Here is a 24,896-nt window from a genome sequence, read left to right as displayed (position 1 = left end):
CTCTCTTATTTCCACCATGAGAAAAAAGTAATTTTTCCTTTGAGCGCTTTTTTTTTTAACATGTTAAAAAAAAATCAGCGTTAAATTGCTTAAAAAGCATAGCAGATTATACCAACATGAGCGCATACAAATAGCTTTAATAGAATCCCAGTAGAAATATCTTAAGTGTTTAAACTCCCATTGACATTAAATATTAAGTCATAGTCACGTTGTTGTGTGGTTGACTTCTTGTGTTTCGGTTCGGTGTCAAATTGTTATCAATGATTTATGAGATCCCCCAAAAAATAAACAAATCTTTTCTTTTGTTCTTCAAAAAAGAAACACACAATAATAAACTCAAACCTATGTTATAGTAGTATTATAGAAGAGTCGTATGTTTGAATAAAATATCCTACAACGAAAATGTACAAATATCTTTTATTTATTCTTGTGTGACTCATATAATCATCCACACCTCAGTCATTGGGGAGCAAAATTGAAAGTCACACGTCTATTATTTGTTGTTATTATGTGAGGTTTGCCTGTGCAACCACAATAAGGGATGGTTGTAGATTGTGTATAATGTAGAAGAAAAAGGAACCATGATTGTAAAAGCATCTGGCTATAATGTATTTTTAATGTTTTTTTCTTCTTTTGTATTTTTTTGTTTTCATCGATAACTGATATAATGTAGGTATGTTTGTATATTTTTTTGTAGATAAAGTTTCTATTTTTGTCTATTTTTATATTTATACTCGCACATACAATACTTTTGGGTTTATTTTCGCTAGCGAATAATGGTTTAAACTTTTGAACACAAATTTAAAAAAATCGCGAAAAAATTTGTAAAACTTTGTAGATACTTTATTATATAGGGCAAATATGTGTAAAAGCCCTTCTTTTGAACAAAACTTGAACAGTTGAAAAAAAAAGTTTTTACTTTTGTAGATTATAGCATTGCTATGTTTTTTTCAGGGTTTATGTTTTTGAATTAAATAAAAAAAAGTAAGGAACTTGAGAATGAACTCAGTTACTTAAGAGGTTTCTTAAGAATTTATTAATTTTAAGAATTTGGCTTGAATTAAATTTAACTAAATTTGTACTAGACAAAACTTCTCGAACCACAAATTTCTCAGAAAGATACAACAACTAAGAATTCGAACTAAAGAGAAAGACAATTCAAACCTGGAAAACAAGCATTTTGTGGAAGGAAATATTTATATGCCTTATGTAGGTACCTACAATTGTAGGTTGGTACATGCATAATGGGAAGACTGATTTTTTCAAATCTGATAGTTTATGATAAAATATTAATTTTTAGTTTTTTGTTATGACTTGTATTGTGTTTCTGTTACTTTTTTAAAAGTTGGTAGTTATGGGATTTGGGCGATTTTTTTAAGATCTTAATTTAACTTACCAACTTGCCATATGACTAAAATGAAAAAGATTTTTTTTTCTCAAAAATAGCTCACACGATTTTGATTAAAAAAATACAATTATTGCGGTCATAAGGTTTTTTCTTTTGAATACATACAAAATAATAATTTTTTGAATGATCGAAATAAGTTTGTTTTGTTACACAGTTGCCTCCCAACTAAAATATTTTCTACCAATTAATTCCTACGAACTATTTAGTCGGATGGCTGTGCTATCACTACTAACCCAACCCGACTTTGCTATCGGCCGATCGAAAGTCTATAGTTTGCTGGGGCTCTAATTTTTAAATTAATAATTTAAATATTTGCAAAAATATGAATTTTGGTTATTTTTTTTCCAATATTTCAAATTTTTTTTAATATTTTTTTTTTTTCAAAATGGATTAAGAATTTACTCGAAATTTTGTTAATGTTTGAAATTTTTTAATAAAAATAAATATTTTTTTATTTAAAAAACGGCTCCAACAATTTTCATAAACAAATTTTCCAAAAAATCTTTGTTATACATGAAATTAAAAAGCATACTTCATTAGTAGAAAAAAACATTTATTTTGAAAAAGATAAAAATAAAAAACCAAAAACTCGATTTTTTGAAATTTTCACATAAATTTTGAGGTTATGTGAAAAAATTGTTGAAACATAAGTTGTAGATCTTTTTATTACCTACAATTTTGCCTTACAACTTTTTTCCATAGGACTTGTAGTTCTGTCGGAAATCGAGATATACCATTTTTTACCATGAAAAACTCAACCCACCCACTTCCCGAACTCGGATAGCCCGTAATTTATTTTTCCTTTAATTTTTATCGTATTCACCTCCTTTTCCAATGGGTTTCATCCTACTAGGTTTTTTTTTTTGTTTTCAAAATTATCAACCCTGGGCTACCTACTCTCACTATTTTTTTTACAAAAAAAAATACGATAATTTTACGCATCTGATCCTTCCGACAAACTGAAAGCTATTTGAATAAGAAAATATAGATTTATGAGCGAGATATCGCAAGGAATGATCAAATATAGTATATGTATATAGATTTTAGTAACCGGGTTTTTACGTCTAACGGGACACAACAGTTTTTTTTTTAAACATTAAAGTGAAAAGTGTTCGGCTACTTGAACTGTTCGGAAATAGGTACATCTACCCTAGTTCGAGCAATCATCTTTTCCAATAATTGCTTTTTATTCCAAAGACCATATTATTTCGAATTTAAGATGTTTAACTGACAATCAAAAAAGGGGGTGTTTGTACACATGCACAAAATTGGAGTTCATGCAGTACTTCTGATTCAAAGACACTCAATTTTATCAAAATATTTTTCGTAGAGGTATGTGTAAACATAACCTTTTAAAATTTTGTACATTGACACCATTATAATTCGATTGAATCAGTAAGCCAGTTAATATAAATAAATTCAATGCCGATTAGCTTAATCATGTCATACTCTCTAAGCTCTAAAAAAAAATATTTTTTTATAAAACATAAAGTTTTCGATATTAAATTTATATGAAAGGAAATCGACTGCAGTCAAATTGGTTAAAAAAATCATTATTTTCCTCTGGAGTTTTATTTTACACAGTTTCTTTTACGACTTGGTTGTTGGTACATACCTAGGTACTTGCATTTTTTTTTTTTTTTTGCAAAAACAGTTTATTCTTAAAAACGATAAGAACTTTCTTTTTTTAAATTAAAAAATTGGTAAAGTTTTTGACGAAATATATTAGATTTGCTTATAAAAATATATGTGAATTTACGCAAAAAAAGCAAATTTTTTTGCAAATTGCTAACTGCGATCCCCAAAAGCCACTTAGATACTCCTGGCTTCCCAGCTACCACTTTCTACTTGTTTGAGAGAAAAACAAAATGATAATGGATGGAATAGTTTCGAGTTTTATCACAAAACATCAATGTATTATTTAATTTTATAGGGCGGGTTAGTATTTTTTTACATTTGAAAAAAAAGGATAATGAAAACAAAATCGGTAAGAAAAGGAAGTCAATTTTATATTTTACATTTTACATTACACAAAATATGAAAACTATTTCACTTCACCTTTTTGGTTTTGTTAATTTTTTTAACTTACCCAAATAAAAATCTTAAAAATATTTCTTTCGTGCTGCGAAAAGGCATTATTTTTATAGCCAACTTCAAGTTCAAATTTTTTAAAGCTCATTTTCACTTTTAACACAAATTCACTTCACATTTAAGGTTTTTTTTTATAATAATTAAAATAAATGTCTTCCCTCTGATAACCCTGTTATAAATGCACGAAACAAATACAACACAGTACACAAAATAGACATTGGCATTTACCAGCTTTTTATCGACCAGCGGGTAAAAAAAAAACCCTCTTCATTGTTGCACTTTAAACTAAGTTCTTCTATGAGTAACATTATATTGGAAAATAAATAGTGCATAAAAGGTTACTTTAATTAAGTAGGTATCTAATTCCTTATGGTCTACTGGAAAAGGTGTTAATCATTTTTCTTTTTTTTTTTTGTGTTTTGTGAAATTTATAGCTTGACTTTAAGAAAAAGCTTTCACACAGGGTTAAGTGTAGCTATTTGAAATTAATTGAGATTAAGAAGGTAGGTTTCATTTTCTTCGTACCTTGGCATTCGTCGCACTCTATACATATAAATACTGTGAAACCTTCAGGTTAAAAGGAATTTTGATTTACATAGTCACTACCTTGATGAAATTTGAATATCGTTTTGTTTTAAGCTATTTAAAGAGTTTAAGACTTTCAAAACCTTTCTGATTCAAAATAATAAGACATTTTATTAATTTATTTGCATAACAAACCACGACTTTTAAATGTTATTTTTCGAAGTTTTAATTTAAGTTATAATAACTGAAAACAAATACATAGAACCTTATACCCTAAGAAGTTCCTCGTTTATCATTTATTCTTTAATTGTGATAGCAAGAAGATCTTTAAGAAAGGACAACACCCAAATGCTCCTACACATAAATTCTTCTTCTTCTGTTGGCATTTATAAAGAAGATACAACCAAAAGTCTCCAGGCCACTAACAGCATGAAATGACATTTAATACCGATACCGCACACAAATGAACCAGGTGTCAAAACTTTAACCATAAAAATAATTCATACCAAAAGTAAACCTCCGACTGCTACTTTGTAAATGTAAATTATTCGGAAATTATTGTGTGTAATGAAAGTTAAAATATCCAAGGACCATATAACCAACAAACACAAGTTTAACTTTTGCCACAAAACAAAACAAAATGAAATTAGTTTTCATACCAATGACTTTAACACTCTGACCTGTGACTAAATGAATATAGGAAGCCAAAGCTTGTGGATTTTGGCAACAATGATGGTGGTTTTTTGGCAAAGCATAGAAAATGAGAATGACAGTTCTGCATAAACTTGGATAAGTTCAGAGAGATTTGCAATTATTTTTATTTTTTTTTTTTTTTGTGACAAATCCTTTCTACAAATAATTATGAATCTTTTGCACATCATAAGTGTTACAAACTGGAATTTAATATTTTACATCTAAACTTTCCGCACATCCAACTGCTTTGGGATGTTTGTGGTTTGTTATGGAATTAAAAAATAAAAGTTATCCCGTGATAGGGTGATCATGGTTTAACAAGCAAAAAAGGAACAAAACGCCTTAAAAACTCTAATTTATGTTTGGTATTGTACCTACTTGAGATTCTGTGCTTTTTCTACACCTCAGTAATTAGTCATATTTTATTTTGAACGAAAAATAATAAAATATATACAAGTAAGTATTTGTTTTGTTTTAATTTTGCTCTGAAATTACTGTTTTAGAAGGCGGAGGGCGGTAAAGTTCTCCAAATTAATTTAATTAAAGTTTTAACATTAAAGATGTGGCATTAAACCTTGTATTTAAAATGGTATGTAGGCAACAAATATTCAGTTTAAAATTTTAAATACTTCATTTCTTAGGATTAACAATTTTATGTGACAAAAGGATACAAGTCAACGAAGTCTGTCTTGGATTTTTCATTAGTTAGTAGACGGCAGGGGCGTACACTCCCTTGGGGCAAGTGGGGCGGCGCCCCGGGGCCCCCAACCGACCCCTGGGCCCCCTTTGGAGAAAATGCAGAGAAGGAAACTGTTAGCAGAAATTGAGTTACGAAGTAAATTAAAATGTATTTGAATCACTTCGGATACAAGGGAGACAAATTATGTCATTCAGTATCATTGGTCATTGGTAGCCACTCGATATATATTGATTTAATAAAAAGGTTACCCCAGGGGCCCCAAAAAAATAAACTGCTTTTTTAAAAGAAAAATTATAATTTTATCTCAGGGCCCCAAAAAATATTACTTGAAAAATCTTTGCAACCACAAATAATACATTAGGGGCCTCAAAAAAGCAAAAAACAATTTCAGGCCAGGGGCCCCAAAAAAAAAATTGTTTTCTTAAAATAAATTACATTTGTTGATGGATTACTAAATATTACTTTAGGAGCCCCAAAAAATATGACTTCGGGGCTCCAAAAATATTATATGAAGGGTCCCAAAAAATATTTTTTCATTAACCCCGTTAGTTGAGAGGCAATCAAATATTAATTTGGGGGCCCCAAAATCTATAACTAAGGAGCCCAAAATTATTCATCAAATTTTCTGATGGCATGACAAATATTATTTGAGGATCCTCTAAAGCTATTACTTCAGTGGTTCAAAACAATCAAATGGAAAATTAAATATCAATTCAGGGGCCTCAACACAAATACATCAGGGCCCAAAATAAAAACATTACGTTATTGGTGGCATTCCGAATATTACTTCAGAACATAGGCCCCAATACCTATTAATTCTTGGCTCCAAAAAAAATAAATTATATTTTAGGGGCCTCTAAGCACTTAATTTTGAGGCCCCAAAAATAATTTTTCAGGGGCCCCAAAAGAAATAAACTATGTTTGATGATGGAAAATCAAATGTGTACATTAGGGCGTTCGTTATTTCACTTTTTTTTCGAGAATCAAGTTCCTAAGTGGGAAAACTGTTTCTAAATACAAAAAAAAAGACCCATAAATTTTTTCAGATTTTTATTTTGACGCTAGATGGCGCCCCAAGAGGGTTAAAGTTTTTTAGCACTTGAAATAGGTATGGTATAGGTATTTTTTTAGATATAGACTTTTATCAAAATTTTTTGATGAGGTCCTTGTCTACGTTAAACAACGTTTTCAAAAAGGTATAGATCATTTTTCTAGGACCAGGGCTTAAGTCAGGGCATGCATTGTATGTTTTATGTTTTATTTAAACAAGCATATGAGTAGCATGAAAAATAAAATAAAATCCAACAAACCCAAGTATTTACTACTTTTTTGATAGGAATTTTAAGTAAGTATAGCAAAGTGCATTACGAACATATTAAAATATAAAAATAAACCTAAAAATAAATAAGCCATACAAAAAAAAAATGTATGGTTTATACGTACTTTTTTGTATCTAAGGGGCCCCGAAATATCAAAGGGGCCCCAAAATTTAGTCTTGCCCCGGGGCCCCGGTGACTCAACGTACGCCACTGGTAGACGGAAACAAAAAATGAAATATTTAAGATTTAAAGCCAAATATTTGTTGCCTACACGTACGTGAAGGTGTCAATTTCCGACTAAAAATAAATGAAACCAGTCAAAAAGGGTAAAAAGGGATAAAAATGGCCAATGGATTGGCGGTCTACAGATTTTTAATTATTTAGATCTTTACAATCTTTATGTACCTAATGTTAAAAACTAAAACAAAAAACATATTTCAGAAACTTTGCCTCCTTTATTTTCTCAAGTCGTAATTACAGATCGTGGAACAATAAATTCTCAAGTCGTATTTATTACCGACCGTTGAACAATTGCGGGGTGATGAGTGCGGGAAGGGGAAAAAGGCCGATTTCTGTTTTAAATTTTAAACCCTTTGACTTAAAAGAACAGTTAAATGCAAACAAAGTCTTGTTAATAATTTTATAATTTAGTCCCGAAATTTCGAAAATTTTGGCTTTACTAAAAATATCAATAAAAAAAAAATAAACTTCCATTTTTCCGTATAATGAACCTCAAACATTTGAACACTCGCAAGGATATTATTTTAAAAAAGACTTAACGTTTTGAAATTGTTTCAATACTTTGTATCTAGGAATTGTAGATAATAAACCTTTTGGAAAAAAAAAATAGTGTATGGCGTATACGTGACATTTTTTTGCCTCAGAACCATAGGTTGATAAAATTAACGCAATATACATAAATACCATTAAATATTGTTTTTTTTTTTCGTTGCTCCGCAGAACAATATTTTGTTATATTCAAATCGTAGTATCTTTCGTTCGCGTTCAACTTGAAAAAAAAAAATAAAACTAGTCTGAAGCCATACAAATATCTTTTAGGGTGCTGCTCTGAAATAAAACTTTGAAACTGTTTTTTATTAAATCTGGGAAGCAATTTGACCGAAAACCTTATGGATTTCAGTTTGCCAACGAGTGAAAAAAACAACGCGAAAAGGAAAAAAATTTCTGCGCCGGGATGAACATGTTACGAAATTCTTTAAGTTTGTATTTTAGCATATATTTCGTTTTAGCCCAGAAAAAAATAGATTTTTATCAAGGAAAAAAATATAACAGGCTGACTTTTGGTATACAGCGGTGCGTGATGCAAGAAAACTTTGTACGACAATTTTTTGTAAAATAATTTTGTAACATAATTTTGGTCTAAAACTCACCGTTTTTAAAATAAAAAAATGGTGTGACCTTTGACCCCTAACACGTACACTTCGCGTCACTTGAATAGAAACAACATTTTTTCTTTAGAAAATAGCGATTGGCGCTTTGGTGAGGTAACTAAGTAGATTTTTGGTTTTGCATTTTCAAAGAGGAACTTTTAACAAACAATGTTGTAAAAACAAAAAACCCAAAACAGAAACCGTATGGCTTCTAGTTGCGTTTTTTCGCATTACCTCACAAAAAACAGTGTTTTTTTTGCGTCACTTGAATAGAAACAAGCTCTTAAATTAGATAAAAATGATGAAAAATCATGGAAAACATTAATTATAGTAAAGCAATATTAAGCTTTGACATTATTTGCACATTATAACCAATTATGGGCTACGAGCTACCAATAGGCACCACAGAAAATGCATAAATAGAATTTAACATTGAAAATGCACTTCTACTGTACACAATCGTGGACCTAATTGGAGAAAGTGATAAAAGTGTTTGGTAACTTCTTACAAATTAAGAAAATGACATTTTCTACAATTTAAGGATTGAATAAGTGAAATAAACTTTCGTTTTTATCCGGAATGCATCTGTTTTGTTTTTATTGCGTTGTTTTTTCTTGAACTATCCTTGTGCAATCTCTAAGACGGTTGTTCTTCCACGTTCCTAAACTTGCCAAGAGCTTCTACCACTATTTCTTTGTAAAAGTAAGCATCTGTTTTTGAAGCGTGAAGCTTCAATTTTGCTATTGCACATCATAAAAACAAAGCGTATTACTATAACACATTTTAGTGCCCTTTATTGGCGATGCGATAAAGGTTATTCTTTTATAAACCAATGAAATAGGGCTAATATTAACGTGGTCCATCTGAGTTGGTATGTTTTCCTTTAAAAAACCACTCTCTACTTTTCAGTTCGAATGCAACTATAAAATAGTTAACTTTTTTGTAATCTTAGTAGAACTTAAAATGTTGTTATTTTGCATTTTGAGGCTTTTTTAATGTTGTGCACCTTTTATAACTTCCAGGATGAAACAAACCAACACATTTCCATCGCACTAACACCACGTTTTTGACCGATTTTAGCGGCAAAGTGAAGAAAATTGCAGCTAGTTTTTAAGTTATTTTTTTCTCTGCTCGTCACTTGGGTCTCACCTGTCTTATTTTTTGATTTGATCACTAGTTTACGATATTTTAAAAATTATCTCATCCAAATTTGGCAAATTTTCCAATATCTTTCTCGATTTTGCATATTGCAGGTGCATTTCCAATGTTAGCTGCTATTTATGCATTTTCTGTGGTGCCTATTGGTAGCTCGTAGCCCATAATTGGTTATAATGTGCAAATAATGTCAAAGCTTAATATTGCTTTACTATAATTAGTGTTTTCCATGATTTTTCATCATTTTTATCTAATTTAAGAGCTTGTTTCTATTCAAGTGACGCAAAAAAACACTGTTTTTTGTGAGGTAATGCGAAAAAACGCAACTAGAAGCCATACGGTTTCTGTTTTGGGTTTTTTGTTTTTACAACATTGTTTGTTAAAAGTTCCTCTTTGAAAATGCAAAACCAAAAATCTACTTAGTTACCTCACCAAAGCGCCAATCGCTATTTTCTAAAGAAAAAATGTTGTTTCTATTCAAGTGACGCGAAGTGTATTATCATTACAGGTTGTAACAAATGTCTTTTTCAGAAGAAATTTGTAAACCGAGAGCCCACAGCAAGTTTTGTAAGTGGAGGTATAACCAAACGGCACTAACGCCTGCGACAGTGTTTTTATCCGGAAAACGATGGATTTTTTCTGCCATCTTGGCATTGGCCCTCTGAATCAAAATTTGACAGCTGAACGCAAAAGTTGTTAAAAGGAAAGCACGAACAATTTCATTTAACGTTTCTTTTTTAAGAAGTGATAAATTTTAATTTATTTCTCTGAAAAATACCCACGCAAACGATTGACAATATTAATTGAAGAGATTGAAGGGGACGTTCATTATTGCGTTTAATTTTTTGAAGATCATCTGTGTTCCGTTTTCCGCTTTGATTCAAAATTAATTCAATTTTGGAAAATAATGTGGAGATGCGTTCTTTAAACAGTAAACCATGCCAACATGGAAATAAATTAACTCAATTTTAATTTATACTCATTCAGGTTTAAAATTTACATTTAATGCTCAGTCAGAACTCACCATACCTAACCATGTGTAATAGGGAATTAGAACTATACTACTTAAAACTTCTGCAAACAATTTCATAGCATTACTTACTGCCTAACAATTTGCGTGATTGAAATACTTTTACATCATTTCTCTCTCTCATCCAATTCGTATGTAAGTGTGTTTGTATATATTTCCGGAATTATATTCGTTTGTTTGTTTGTTTATTTTTTTGGAAATTCAAACTTGTGTTTGTGTATGAACTATGAACATCAACTACACATCACACACTTAACAGGGTTTCCCTTTAATTAATACGAGTTGACTTTACGTGAAAAATAAACTGCACACACACATACTCACGCAAGCTCAAAAGATCCAATCCAAAATACCTTTTCGAGCGCTCAGCTCATTCAGGCAACTGCTATTGCATACAACTTTGGCACATAATGTGCATAAAAACAATCAAGCACTGAAACCCAACGTTCATTCACTCCTCATCGTCATCCTCGTCGTATAGTCGTCGTCGTCCTTGTCAGTATGGTTTTATGAATTGATGGTAAAGAGTAGTTGAGTGTAAAGAATAGCGCAAGCAGAATCGAAATGAATTGATGGTACACTGAGAGAAATATGCTATTTTACACCTTTTTTTATATTTTTTAATTTGAGCCATATCGATCGCAAGCTTAGTGGAATTATTTAAAATTAAAGAAATATGAAATAATTAGTTGGTTTTAAAGTAAAATAAGGAATTTCAAAGGACTAACTTTCTTTATTCGATTTTTTTCAGTGTTTTTAATTTTAAAATTAGATTTTTAAATAGAAATATTTTTGAGCAACACAGAATCATTTTTATGTATTTCACAAAAATTAGTTTCAAGGACAAAAAAAAATATTGACAATATCTATCAAAATTTTGTAAATTTTTTGGAAATTTTCTTCTAAGTGTAATCTGTAATGGTACTTACTTCCGGTAAAATGAGATTGTAAACATGTATTTTTTTTTTCTCAATGTATTAGAACCATAGTGAAAATAAAAGTAAACAAACATCGTGCAGCAGGTGTATATATGGCCGTTTGGTTAAAAGTGAACAATTTTTCATGTGTGACTGAAGGACCAGTTCTCGACATTCTTTTAAGAGAGTAATGTGTTCAAGTTTCTTGAAGAATGCATTTAACGGCGTATGTAAGAAAGGAAATGTTTTATTATCACACACAGTTGGGGCCATTATCGACCAATCTACTGTAACTAGCTTGATGCGAATAAAGTAAGTGTGGGATTATATGGTTAGAGTTCCTAAAGGACAATCAATCTCTAGTGGTGCTTTGATGAATGAAGTGCCAAAAAATGTATCTTTTGGGCGAATACTGATTGATGACTGATGTTGTGTTTTTTTGTTTTTTTTTTTTGTTTTTTTTTGTTTTGATGATGATGATGATAAGATTATGAAATAACTCTAAAAATAGAAAAATCAATGAGTTTGAGCGATGTTTTTTTGTCAGTTTTTATGTGAGAAAAAACTTTCAAAGTTAGTTGCTTTATTTTATGACTTGTTAAAAAAAAACTTCTTGGGTTGGGTGCTTGAAGATTTAAAACTGAAAGTTCATGATTTTAATTATAAACAAGCTAAAGAATTTTAATTCACACCTATGTGATTTTAAACTAATTAAAAGGACTTCTGCTCCAATAATTAAAGATTGACTTACTCGTTATTAAGTTTACGTTAGATATTTATAGTACCTTTTGTTTGGTGCCAGGTTAAGCTTAAGTTAATGTTTTACTATTAAAAAGGCTTGGATATTAAAGTGAAACAAATATTTCCCCCATTATCAAATAGCACTCGAAATGTTCGTAGAAGAAAAACCTGAGCAATGAGATTTGGAGAAAAATATATTTTATATATTTGAATGTTTCATTATTCCATATGTTTTAAATTGTTGATAAAACTCAAAAGAATAAAAAAATCACAAAAGATACTAAATCGTTTGTGGTTTTTTTCAATAAAATAATTTATTCCTTAAAAAATATTGTCAATTAAATCACGCATACACCATATTGAACCCGAATTTATCTGAAATTATTTTTAATACTTTTGTTTTACTGTATATAGAATGAAAGCAATTTTCGTTTATATCAAGCATTCATTAATGTATTAAGTTCCTTCACATAAAATTAGAAAAGTTGTTTACTTTATCAAAATAACTGGGAAGTTTTTGGAAATCACTAACTTCAAGTATTGGTTTTGTGATACAAAAATATCGAGATTTTAATACAAAGTATCATAACGGTGATGAGGACCTTAAAAACAAAGTTTTCATTATAATGCATTTTAATACGAATTACTTTAAAAGGTGGACATTTGTTGAAAATTTCGTGTCGACAGTTTAAAAAAACTAATTTTGTGCTGTTATAACATCGTATTTAGATGGCTCATGATTCTTGTTTTCAAGCTTAAACTAGGTGATCTTAATCAATGGATGAAAAGTGACCTTCATCGCAATCTACAGAGGGTTGTAGATTGTGTTCGGGTGTATACTTATGTCTCAAAAGAACTGACATGAAGAATTATCTAAACAAATCAAAAATTCTCCAGATATATGAAAAAATGTAATTTTTGAAACAAACCCGGACTTTCACCAACTAAAAACTTGAATTTAATAAGTTTTTATATCGTTTTGTAGATAAATAATTTTGTTGTGAAAAAATGTGTTCTATATCACTTGGAGGATCAAATAAATAGCAATTATATTAAATAAAAACGGTAAGGTCATGAACCCGAATACATTCCACGAAAAAAAAAAATTGTTCAGCAAAAAATGAGATTTCATGGCCATATTTTGACTAATTCGCCTCAGATATTTGGGGATTTTGAGTTTAGGGATTTCAGTTTGGGGATAATGTCTTGGAAAAAACGTCAGCGTCCAAAAACGTCCAAAAAAATAATAGGATTTTACAAAAAAAAAAACTTGAACTTGCGACCATTTTTCACTAAACAAAAATATTACGCATACACCATAGTGACCCACTTCTACTCATTCAAAAGGACTACTTAAAGATTGTCTTCTCTATTCAATATCATGATTTATGTGAAAAGAATAGTTTAATTATAACTTATACCGATAAGCAACTCTAACTGTTTATTATATATAACTGTAAATGATGATTTAATTAAAAGAATCCTTTCTTTCCCCAAAGCCAGATATAAGTTTCATATAACACCCTTTTGGTTTTCATCGTAAGACTACACAACAAGTTAAGGTTCGTGTTGATTAATAACTAATTTATGTCTCCTTGTGCAGGCCGATAAAATTTTATCAAGCCTGCCAAGACTAAATACATAATGTGTTTTTTTTTTGTGTCCTTCTCCTGCAGGCTGTATAGTTATAAATGCCTCTACAACCCAGAGTCCCACGATAAGACAATGTCATCATGTAATTCCTTGTCGTTGGTTGGATATTGCCAACAAGCAAAGTGAGAACTTTTTCTTTTTTTGTTCGTCCTTTGTCCTATGATCTAGGGTTAGTATATATAGTCTCTTTGGCAGACCACAATATGTATTATGTATATACACAAAAAGGGAAATATAAAACAAAAAGGAAGTGTAAGCAAATCCGAGGCGCTATAATTACTTAGCAAGTGCTGTTCGCACGGTTGGCGTTTTAATTCCAATAAATTTCCTTCCGATTGTGGATTCTCTGTCTGTTTTTGTTTGGTATTGTTCTAGTTTCTGACACGAACCACGAACTTTTTGTCAAGACCAGGCGGCACGGCACCTCTAAATGCAAATAACTTTGCAATTTTATGGAACTTTATAATATTGTTTCCTTCTAAACAAAAGAAGCACAAAACTTTATGCGCTATTATTATTGTGGGAATATATTTTGTGAAGATACTCTGTTGCTTCTGCAATAATGTTGGAGAATTTGTTATTTACAATCCTTCTTTAACCATATAACACATACAATAATATGCATTTTTATTTTGTTTCACTCTGATGTAGTTGGAAATATTATTTTACATTCTGTGTATATGAGTATTGAGTTATGAGTAGGAAATGGGAAAATATTTCAAGGAAATATTTTCGTAAATCAGATTGAAGTTTAACATGACTGTCGTGGTCTTGTACTTACTACATAAGAAGATTATAAATTTGTTGAATATTATTTAAGGGTTTTTAATTTAAATAAATAGAAGGGGCATTACAGTACACGATTTATGTTGTGTATAAATAATGACTATTTTGGGAGAATATACGTTTATCTGTCTAAGATACGGCAGTTCTCTTATTTTCAAAACCTAGGATTGATTCTGTCTTAGACCTTTTTTATGCTATTTCTTGGATTTTTTGTTTAAATTTGCACTTTTTTTACTTCTATTCTATTTATATTCATAAAAAATTGATTTTATTGGTGTAACATTGTTGCCAACAATGTTTTTATGAAAATAATTAGGTGAGAAATAAAAATAAAATGCACGACTGGGTCGCACGAACTTGCTCTTGGAATTAAAGTTGCTTAAATTTTTAAGACTTTTTATATAGAAATTTGGAAATAAAAAATAAAATTCGTTTAAAAAAAAAATAAAATAAAATCTGAAATTAAATTGCCCTCCAAAACAAGTATGCAGTTTTGATTGATATATTAACGTGCATTTTTAGAAAAAAAATTTTCAAAATCGTTAGAGCCGTTTTTTAAAAAAACAATTTTTTATAAATAATTTTTTGGAAAAAAAGTTTTAAGATAAAATTGTAATGCCACTTTGTAGAAATCACTAATCAACATCTAAAAACAAACTTTCAAAAAAACTCAATGTCCCGTTTTCCAAAATTTGATTTTTCAAAAAAAAAATTTCAAAATTTTTTTAAAAATCCAAAAACTATTTTTTTGAAAATTTTATTTTTGGTTTATATTTAAATTATATAAATGCTTCTTCAAAAAAAGTTTCGTTGAAATCGAATAAGAAGTTTCGGAGATATTCGAATTTGAAAAAAAAAACGTTTCTATGGCAGGTACCGTTAATAATGATTTTCAAAAATTTTTTTTTTTCATTGAAATATAGACCTTAGCTTAAAACCATAATTTGAATATTTTAAACAAAATCGTTGTAGCCGTTTTCGAGATATTTCAATTTTACTAAAATCGGTATATGACAAGTACTATTATTTTTGGTAAAAAAAAAATTAATTCCAAAAACCCCTCTGGAGACTTGCCAAAAAACGCTACATACCAAGTTTGACATTAATCGGTCCATCCGTTTAGGCTGTATCTCCTTATACAGACACGACAGACAGACTGACTGACAGACAGACGGACTTCCGGGACCCACTTTTTGGCATTTTCTACCATCGTAATGTCATGGAAAAATGTTATCTCAACTTTTTTTTTTGTACGCATGCATAACTTGATATATAGTACCTATATCGCAAGTAAAAAGTGCAAATTTAAACAAAAAATCCAAGAAATAGCATAAAAAAGGTCTAAATTGTGTTTTACTATTATGGTACTTTGTGGTCTTTGTTTTAATTTTTTTAATTTTTTTTTTCATTGAGTATGAACAGTTCTACATAAATCCAAGACCAAACGTCTATTTTACATTCATTTAGTAAAATTTCTAGGTTATGTACGGTTTTGAAAAAGAAAATTTTATTAACACTTATTCTGTCCGCCATTTTGGAACCACCATTTTGAAAAAATAAAAGTTGGAATATTTTTCGTAATTCTCATACTAATATGCTTCAGTGTACCAAATTTCATGACTTTTTGTCAAGAAATGGCCTTGCAAATGATTTTTGACGCCATAAAGCACCAAATTCACCACTGTTTGGCGAGGACAATGATAAGTGGTCAAAGCCAGCTTAAGTGCCAGATTTTTAAATCTTCATTCTTACCTCTTATTTGATAAAAATAATAATTTACCATATGGTCCATAAAAATGAAAAAATATCATAAAAATAGGGATTTTGCATTATTTCGACAAATCTCAAAACGCCAGAAGTCTGGAATCCCTTAACCAATTTGAACAATTTTTTTTTTCTACTTAATATTTAGCTCATAAAAGAGTAGCCTAAAGCTATTATATTTAAAAATAAGGCGTTAAGGTGGTCAAATTTTTTTTCTAAAAATAGAGTTTTTTTTCAAGTTTCAAGTTCAAATTGGAGGCAGAAGATGTTAACAGATTTTGATTATTTTTTAAACCCTTCTTAGTCATCAGCATTCGCCACTTTTCCGCGCTATTAAGATTTGAAATTCGAAAAAGTGGATTTTTGACCCATCCTAATGCATAGTCTATTTATCATTTTCAAAGTGCTAATCCATGTTCCCTTATCGAGAACTTTTTTTCTTTCTAATAGTATTGGTGAGTTTCTATATTACCCATAAAAATGGTGTAAATTTAAATAAAGTATTATAGACCATTACCTTTAATAACAATGCGTAGCGCATTCATAGCTCAAGAAGGATATCATCTAATAAAAACCCATAACATGCTTCGACTGCACAGATGTCTGAAATGGGATAAATTCTTTCGATCGACTTGTTGTATTCTTTAAGTACCACAAATATTCACTTGTAACAGCTGCTGGTTGCAGGCAATGGTCCGAAAACATCAAAAGGTAAAGTTGGTTTGTTTATGGCAGTTGTTTTCCTCTTTGCAAACCACCATATCTATATTTCTAGATATGTATATGTAGAATGTAGAAGTACTTTATACTTTTTGTTTTTGTTTGGGCTAGGTCCAAGTCTAGTCAAATGCATAGTATTTAAGACATAGGGATCCCAGGCTCCAGCCCAAAAAGTATGGTTGGATGTTTTTTTTTTTTTCATTTGAAGTTACTTGGGTGTATTTAATATAAACTCATATTAAAAGTACAATTCGAGATTTCCAGGAGAGTCAAAATCGTAAAGAAAAAGTCATAAGAAAAACTTTAAGAAAGATTTTCTGGTTATTGTTACCATGTTCAGTGCTTTTTTTTGTACGTAAGTTAATTTTTCTCTGTGCTTAGGACAACCAAATTTAAAATCAACACTCCTTTTTAAATTTTTACGGAAAAAAAATTGCAAAAATTTACTATTACTATATAATATTTGATTTTTTAAAGAAAAATACTTTGTTTTTTAAAGATCAAAATTTTTATTTTCGAAAATCGTTATCAACAGTCTACCTGTTGTAGAACCATTCTTTTAATTTCTGAATTTCTCCCAGAAACTTGTTCAATTTCAACAATTTTTTTAATAAGAAAGGATAGAGCTTAAATATAAGTACACAAATAAAGTTTTTGGATTCTTGAAAAAAAATTACTTTTTTTTTTTGAAAAATCATATTTTAGAAAATGACGCATTAAATTTTTTTAAATTTTGGTATAAGATGTTGATTAATTATATTGCTACAAAAAGGCATATAAATTTTATTTAAAATAAAAATTGAAAAAATTATTTATAAAATAGTATTTTTTTTAAACGATGATTTTGAATTTTTTTTCTTAAAATCCAATAAATAAAAGAAAAAAATTTAATTTTATAAGTTTTTTTTTTCAATTGTAGAGCTAATTTATCTTTCTTTAATTTTTTTCATATTCAATTAAAAATTTGTAAATATTTTTGAAAATATGAATGCCATGATTTTTTTAAGGGGGGGAGGGGGAGAAGGGGAAACAGCTAACTCCACTTTTCCACTGCTCACAAATATATTAAAAAAAAACAAGATTTTTGAAAAAAATCCAAAATAACATAACGATATTCTTAAGACTCTATACTAAATGTAAAAGAATTGATTATTTGAAAGCTGTTTGTGTATTTAATAATTTTTTAAAATTATATTTATGAGCCGAGTTTGCACAACAGGTTTGCACCCTAATCATCTTTAAAAAAAAAAAAAAAAAAATTGTAGCACTCGGGGACTGCCGCGGTAAAGGCATGGCAATAAGCAATTATTAATTAATTATAATTATTTATTTATTTTTATTTATGCGGATTTTTTTTCTCTGAATTAATTCAAGTTACAATTGTATATCAATGAAAAAACTTGATCACTTTCTTCATTAACAAATGCACTTTGTTTATTGATATTTAAAACTTTTTTATACACAAATTTTACTAGTACACGCATTAAGGAATATTTTATCGTACTTCTGTCTGTCTTCATTATGTAAAATCAGGGTTGTAAAAATATCAATTAAAAAAAAATGCATTGAAATAAAAAAAAATTAATCAATTAAAAAAAATGCATTTGAAATAAAAAAAAAAATAAAAAAACTGTATTCCAACTAAAAATATTTTGCATTAAAAAAAATATTATTGCAAATAAAAGAAATTTTGTATAGCAAACACAAACATGGTGCATTAAAAAAAATTTATTTCAAATAAAAAATTCAGCATTACTGCATTAAAAAAAATGTATGCATTAAATGTTTTTTTTTTTTTTAATATTTGTCAAATTTATTACAATGTTGAAAAAAAAAAAAAAATTAAATTAAAAAAAAAAAATTTGCATTGATTTTTTTTTATGCAGAAAACTTTTAATTTTAAATAAATTTTTTTTATCCAAAATATGTTTGTTTTCAATAAAAATTTTATTTCCAGTGCAATTTTTTTTACAGATGTACAATAGGCTAATACTTTCGAAGAAGATAGTAATCTGCAATTATTTTAATGTGCTTTGAAAAAAAAAAAACGTTCCCTAGATATTAAAGCTTCCTTTAAATTAACCAAAATTTCCTTCTAAAAGCACGCACACATATACTTACAAGAAAAGGCCCTTACTGACAGACATTAATGGTCAAATGTATTTCAATTTCAATTAACTTTTGACTCATCTCTGGCTGCTAAGCTGCTTAAAAAGGAAAAGCTTCAATTTTCCCCAAAACACAATGAAAACTCATGTACAATTTATCATTTCTCGTATTTCTTCCCCACACAATGTCAATTTCTGTCTCCCAAAATGTTTAAAATAATGTTTTTTGGACACGAATCGTTTATTCGTGTTGAAGTGTTTTGTATATTGTATCCAACAACAACACCAAGACATGCTGCACAGCAGCAGCTGTTGATTTCTGGCATTCTGACAAAATTCCTTCAATGGTCCTGAATTTTGAGGGTGGATTGGGTTGCCGCATAATGGTTACCCACATTTTTGGGCTAACTTTATGGGTATAGGTAAGTAGTTTTGGGTCCGTAACATAAATACACAAACACACATACCAACATGTATATACAAAAATAAAAACATCAAAAGTCTCTTGTAATAGTTTAGTAAGTCTTGGAAAAAACTTTCTTATAGTCAATAATAATAAAAACATACGGTTGAACAAGTTGGAATAAAACTTTTATTGTTGTTATATTCGAAGCAGCCAAAAGTCGTGTGTATGATTAATTATTGCTTAGCGCTAAAAAAAATACGGAAAATAAAGTTTCAGACTTTATGATATAGATAATATAGGCGGTAGCGAAAAAATGTCACTTATTTTAAGACCAATAAACCTGTTGAGAGAGAGAGCGAGAGTCAGAGTGGGACTTGAAGTCGAGAATGTGTTGCATAATAAAAACGAACTCCTTCGTGAAATGAATTAGGGTGAAAAGTTTTACGAGTTCTTTTTTTTTAATGGCTTGAATTTAAAAGAAGCGAGTAAGAAAGTCAAACACTAAAAGGTAAAAAGTATAAATATTCCAAACCAAGTTCAATGGATGAAGGGTCATTTTCAATTTTATGTTCATAAAAATTGGAAGTATTTTTGTTCGTGAAAAAATGTTTTAATTTTAACTAAGACAGGAAGTTTTATAGAGTTGGAAAATGTAACTTTTAGAAAAGTTAGAAAAGTAAGAAGCAATGTTTTTTTTCGTGGACTAAGTATTTACATCATTGAGGATTTTATTTAAAGATATTAGTTTTAACCTCCTTATTCAAAAAGTAGGTTACTTTCAACGGTCATCCGGACTTGATTTGCAATTATTATAGTGAATACGAACATAATAAATACACGCAGGAGACTGTTTAAATTTATAAAATTTTCAATAATTTACATACCTGAAATTTAGGTTACATTGAACTTGACTTTGTTACTTTTCTGTAGGCATAACGTAATATTAATCCAATCTATAATGAATCCTTACTAAAACTTGAAGCTTATTTTCAATTCTATTCATCCAGTGCAAGTTGTGAATTTTGAACGAATTGGATTTTTCATTGACGGAAACTTTTGAAATACCGGAATGTAATTGCTTTTGCATCATGATTTTCATAGAAGTGCACGATAGCATTTCGAAATGCATCTTTTTTGTTAAATTACTTTGAATGCTTAATATTCTTGAACTGATAAGCCACTGATATTGTGTTTTGGTTTTATCCATGCTCAAATATACAATTTTTTTTACGATTTTACAATATTTTTAAAAATTCTCAAAGCTGTGATATTTTTTCAATTTAAATTTATTTTAATATGTTTACTGACATTACTTACTTATGTAAATAAAAAAATATCTCTGTTTGTTAAGTGTTTTTTTTTTTTTTAAAGTACTTTAGTTTTATTTACATAGTTTTTTCTTGTTATTAATTCATAATGAAAAACCCTTGCCTTTAAGTGGCAACAAAAAATAAAAATTAATACAGCTCTTTACATACCTAATAAAATAAATCTTCCGCAAACATTTCGGCATCAAAGTTGGACAAAAAAAATTGGGCATTTTAATCTCAGAAATAGAAGCTGAAATTAAGTGCTCTCAAGTTGTTGTGAAAACTTTATATAATTGTTTTCTTACTATCGAATTTTCAGCTAAAATACTTATGAAATTAGCGGAAAAAAGCTGAAATAGTAAAAAAAAAATTAAGTTTGGCTGACGTCCAAATTTGTAGCCTTCTAAAATCTTAATTGCAAAACCATTGATTTTATAGTTATTATAATCATTCTGTCAAAAATGAGACTGAAATTTGGACAAAAGCGTTCGGCTACATAACTGCAAACCGCATCAAAAATGTTACTTTACTACTATTACTGGCGAAAAATATAGTCCTTTTCACGGCAAGTCGAAATTCCACGAACTTCAGGAGAGTTTTTTCAAAGCTTTTAGAAGCCATTGAAAACTATACATTTTTAGAACGTGAAAAATAAAAAAAGTAAGAGAATGTAAATCAAACAGGTATATATAGGTATAGAGTTAATTTTTTTTTTCTTTTGTGCTCCATTCTCAATCATGGAAAATAATGAAACAATTATACATGGTGTCCCGGAATGAGATAAGAAGATTTTGAGTGATGATTCTTGGGTATATTCTAAGAAAAAAATTGTTTTACAGTAACTCTCTATCTGCAAAGTTGATACCCTTTAGCGGTGATTTGAGAAAACGCTTACTTTGGTATGCCTTTACTCATGTTAATGTTAATAACTCCGTTAATACTTATGATAAAAAATCCATTAATGTCTTAATTTTTAGAAGAAATGCCATTCTTTGTACATGCATTTAAAAAATGTTATTATCTTTTTTTAATGATCAGATATTAATTTTTAAATGGAATTATTTTTTTCTTACCCATGATAATTTTTGACTTTGGAGCCGATTTTCTTCGATAAATGTGTTATAAAAATATAGTTTTATAAATTTATTCTTATGAAGAAAACAATAATGAACAAAAATGTTATTCACAAGTTTGCCAGAAAACTTATAGATTTTATGATATTTGGGAAAACCTGCACCAGGTAATCTCTAAAAAATGTGTTTTTTTTGCTTTAGTCAAAAATGGGTACTTATTATGTATTTTTGTAAAAAATTATCAATTATTATATTGAAAATAATATCACCATTATAGTATTTATAAAGAACATTCGCTTTCAGTTATGTTTTGTTTAATTTTATAGAAAAAAGAAAGACAATACTTAAATAATTAATAAAAAAGAAAAAAAAAGAAATATCATTATATATTTGAATTTTAAATTTTTTGCGGTGTATTAATACCCAAAAAAAGTATGCGATTAAATTTCATGTATGTATGTAAAGGTACGTATAGCAAAAAAATTTTAGATTTTTTTTATTGTACAAATCGTTTTATAAAACAAATCTTTTTTAAATATAAATTTTCAAAAAAAAAATCAAAAATAAAATTGGTGTTCTCATGCTATTCTTAAAAAATTATTTTTCGACACATGAATCAAATTATTTGAATTTACAAACCAGTTTTTAAAATCAATTTCTTAAGACAGTGTAATTCTGGAAGATTTTAGTGCCAAGATTAGTAACGAAGATTGTTTATGCACAGCCTGCATACGATATCACTTTTTGAAACGAACTAAAACTTAGTGACTAACTTTATGATTCTTTTAATTCCTCTTTGATTGAAAGCAGTCATAACTCGTAGAAGAAAAATGAGTAAGACAAACAAAAAACTTATCAAGTAATACGTCAATAGCAAAAAAAAAACAATTATTTTTCGGACTTTTTCGCTTTTTGTTTTCATAAGGAAATTTTATTGTAAAACTTTAGATTCTTTTACACCTTCTCAATTAAAATTTAGTCAGCTATATAAAATGATTATACCAGTACATTTTATTTTAAATATAATAATACCCTGTAGGGTGCAATAAATGATGATAATGATTCTTGTATAAAACAAAATCTATTTTAATGATGATTCTTTCATCATTTCTTTTACTTTGATTGGAATATAACATAATGAGAAAGTTCTTCATTAATTAACAACTGACGACTGACTAAAGGAAAGAGTGCATTGTCTGTTAAATATAATTAAAAAACTGTTTTTCTTAAAACCTTACAACTGAACTACAAAAAAAAAGTCCTGCTAAAATTAAATAAAGCAAAAATCATAGCAAATTTGCAATGGAAATGGTCACAAATTAAAACTTTACTCCTTCTGTCACGACTATCACGAAGGATTTTTAAGCGAATAAATTAATACACTAATACAATGCAAAGTAAACACTTTATCAAATTCTTAAGTGAAATACAAAAAAGAACTCAGTTGATCCTTATATTTATGTATGCAGGTATGTGTTAAAAAATGGTTCTACGTAGTTTTTTTTTTATAAAATTCCTTCAGCACTTTCATAGTTAGTCTAGTTTCAAAACGAAAGTCAAATGCGTGTTGGCGTCAAAGTAATAGGCTTAGTGAAAAATGTACTTTGAATACAAGTGAGCGGAAACAAATAAGCACTCAAATCGTAAAGTAATTTACACGCAATCAATTTCAGCTGGCAAACATGAGAAGGCAAAGAAATAAATACAAAAAAAATCGTTACATTTGCAGACATTCAACTGCAATCCGTTCTTTCTGGACGCGGCTATCTAGATAAATGATTGCTCACAAGCAAATGGTGTTTTAAAAAATTCTACTTATAAATAAATGAGTTAAGGTACCTGCATGGATTTTTATATAAATGAGTAACAAGTGGGAAAACCACGACTAATAGGGTAGAGTAATTTGTTTATTGTTCACATGTTTTTTTTTTATATTCTGTCTTTCAAAATTCTGCTTTTAAAAATTTGTACAGCATTTTTTTGAAGACAAAATTTTGCTAATTCTGTTTTTTTTTTTTCAAAGCATATGCGTTTACTAAACAAAAATAATTTTTTGCAGAATTTTGTAAAACAGAAATATGAAAAACAGAATTTTTAAAGCAGAATTTTGAAAAGCAGAATTTTGAAAAGCAGAATTTTGACCCCCACCCAAATTAAATTTCTAATTTTTCTAACTAAATGCATAACTAGGTTTGTTTGTTTGACTGTCAACTCATATTTGTTAACCAAAACATTTTTCGAGACTTTTGTTCGCAAATATCTGCCTCAATGTAAAAAAAAAAATAAAATTTGGATGCACATAAATCAGCAACCAGATCTCCTAGAAACTATTGGTTTTCAGTTATGAATAGACGTAAAAGAGATCTTTCCTTTGATATCTCACTCGATAAAATTGGATAAAATTTTTTAAAATGCATTTTTTTCGGCAAACTTGATTTTTTTTGAAAATCTGATTAAAAAGACCTTTCTTTTGATGCTTGACTTGATTAAAAGAAACAAAATTGTACTGCCCCGTGGCATCTATTTAAAAAAAAAGAAAACTGATTAAACTTTAAATGTTATGTTACGGTGATATCGCTCAAACCTTAATGGCATCGTTACAGGAACATGATAATGGGATTTTCGTATTTAATTATGAAGTTGCAGAATTTTTAAACCTCAATCCTCAACTCAAATTTAACTATCGACAAAGTAAAAATCATTTGTTGGAAAGTCAATGCAAGTAGATACTAAGATGTAACAAATTTCCTATAACAATTTTACACTGATATAAAATTAAGTTTGCATACTTCGCAATTGTACACACATTAATTGATATTACACATAACTGACCTCAAAAAAGGACATTGCCAAATGAATTAATTTTTTTTCCTGACGCGTCGGCGACGTTGTCGCGACATTTTATAATTATATAGTCACAACACGCGATACATTTTAATATGAATTTATATATTATTTATTCAGAAATCTTTTAAATATTCCTGTACACATACGTATACATATGTACTTAATTTTTTGGAATATCCCTTTAATAAGCTAAATACATTCTGATTTTTCCCTTTTTCTTTCAGCTTAATCGTTAAGTTAATATGTGTGTTGTTTTTTG

The 24,896-nt window shown here is 28.8% G+C and overlaps 1 protein-coding gene across 3 annotated transcripts in view; it reads right to left on the bottom strand.

The window, feature by feature from the left end:
• LOC129910628 (potassium voltage-gated channel protein Shaker) overlaps nucleotides 1–24,896 on the bottom strand; it is a 302,087-nt gene that overhangs the window by 188,642 nt on the left and 88,549 nt on the right. The window lies entirely within an intron of this gene.

The sequence above is a fragment of the Episyrphus balteatus genome, chromosome 2 (assembly GCF_945859705.1).
Source record: "Episyrphus balteatus chromosome 2, idEpiBalt1.1, whole genome shotgun sequence".
Taxonomy (NCBI): Eukaryota; Metazoa; Arthropoda; class Insecta; order Diptera; family Syrphidae; genus Episyrphus; species Episyrphus balteatus.
The sequence above is the reverse complement of the archived record's forward strand: the minus strand, read 5'-3'. Positions and strand labels throughout refer to the sequence as shown.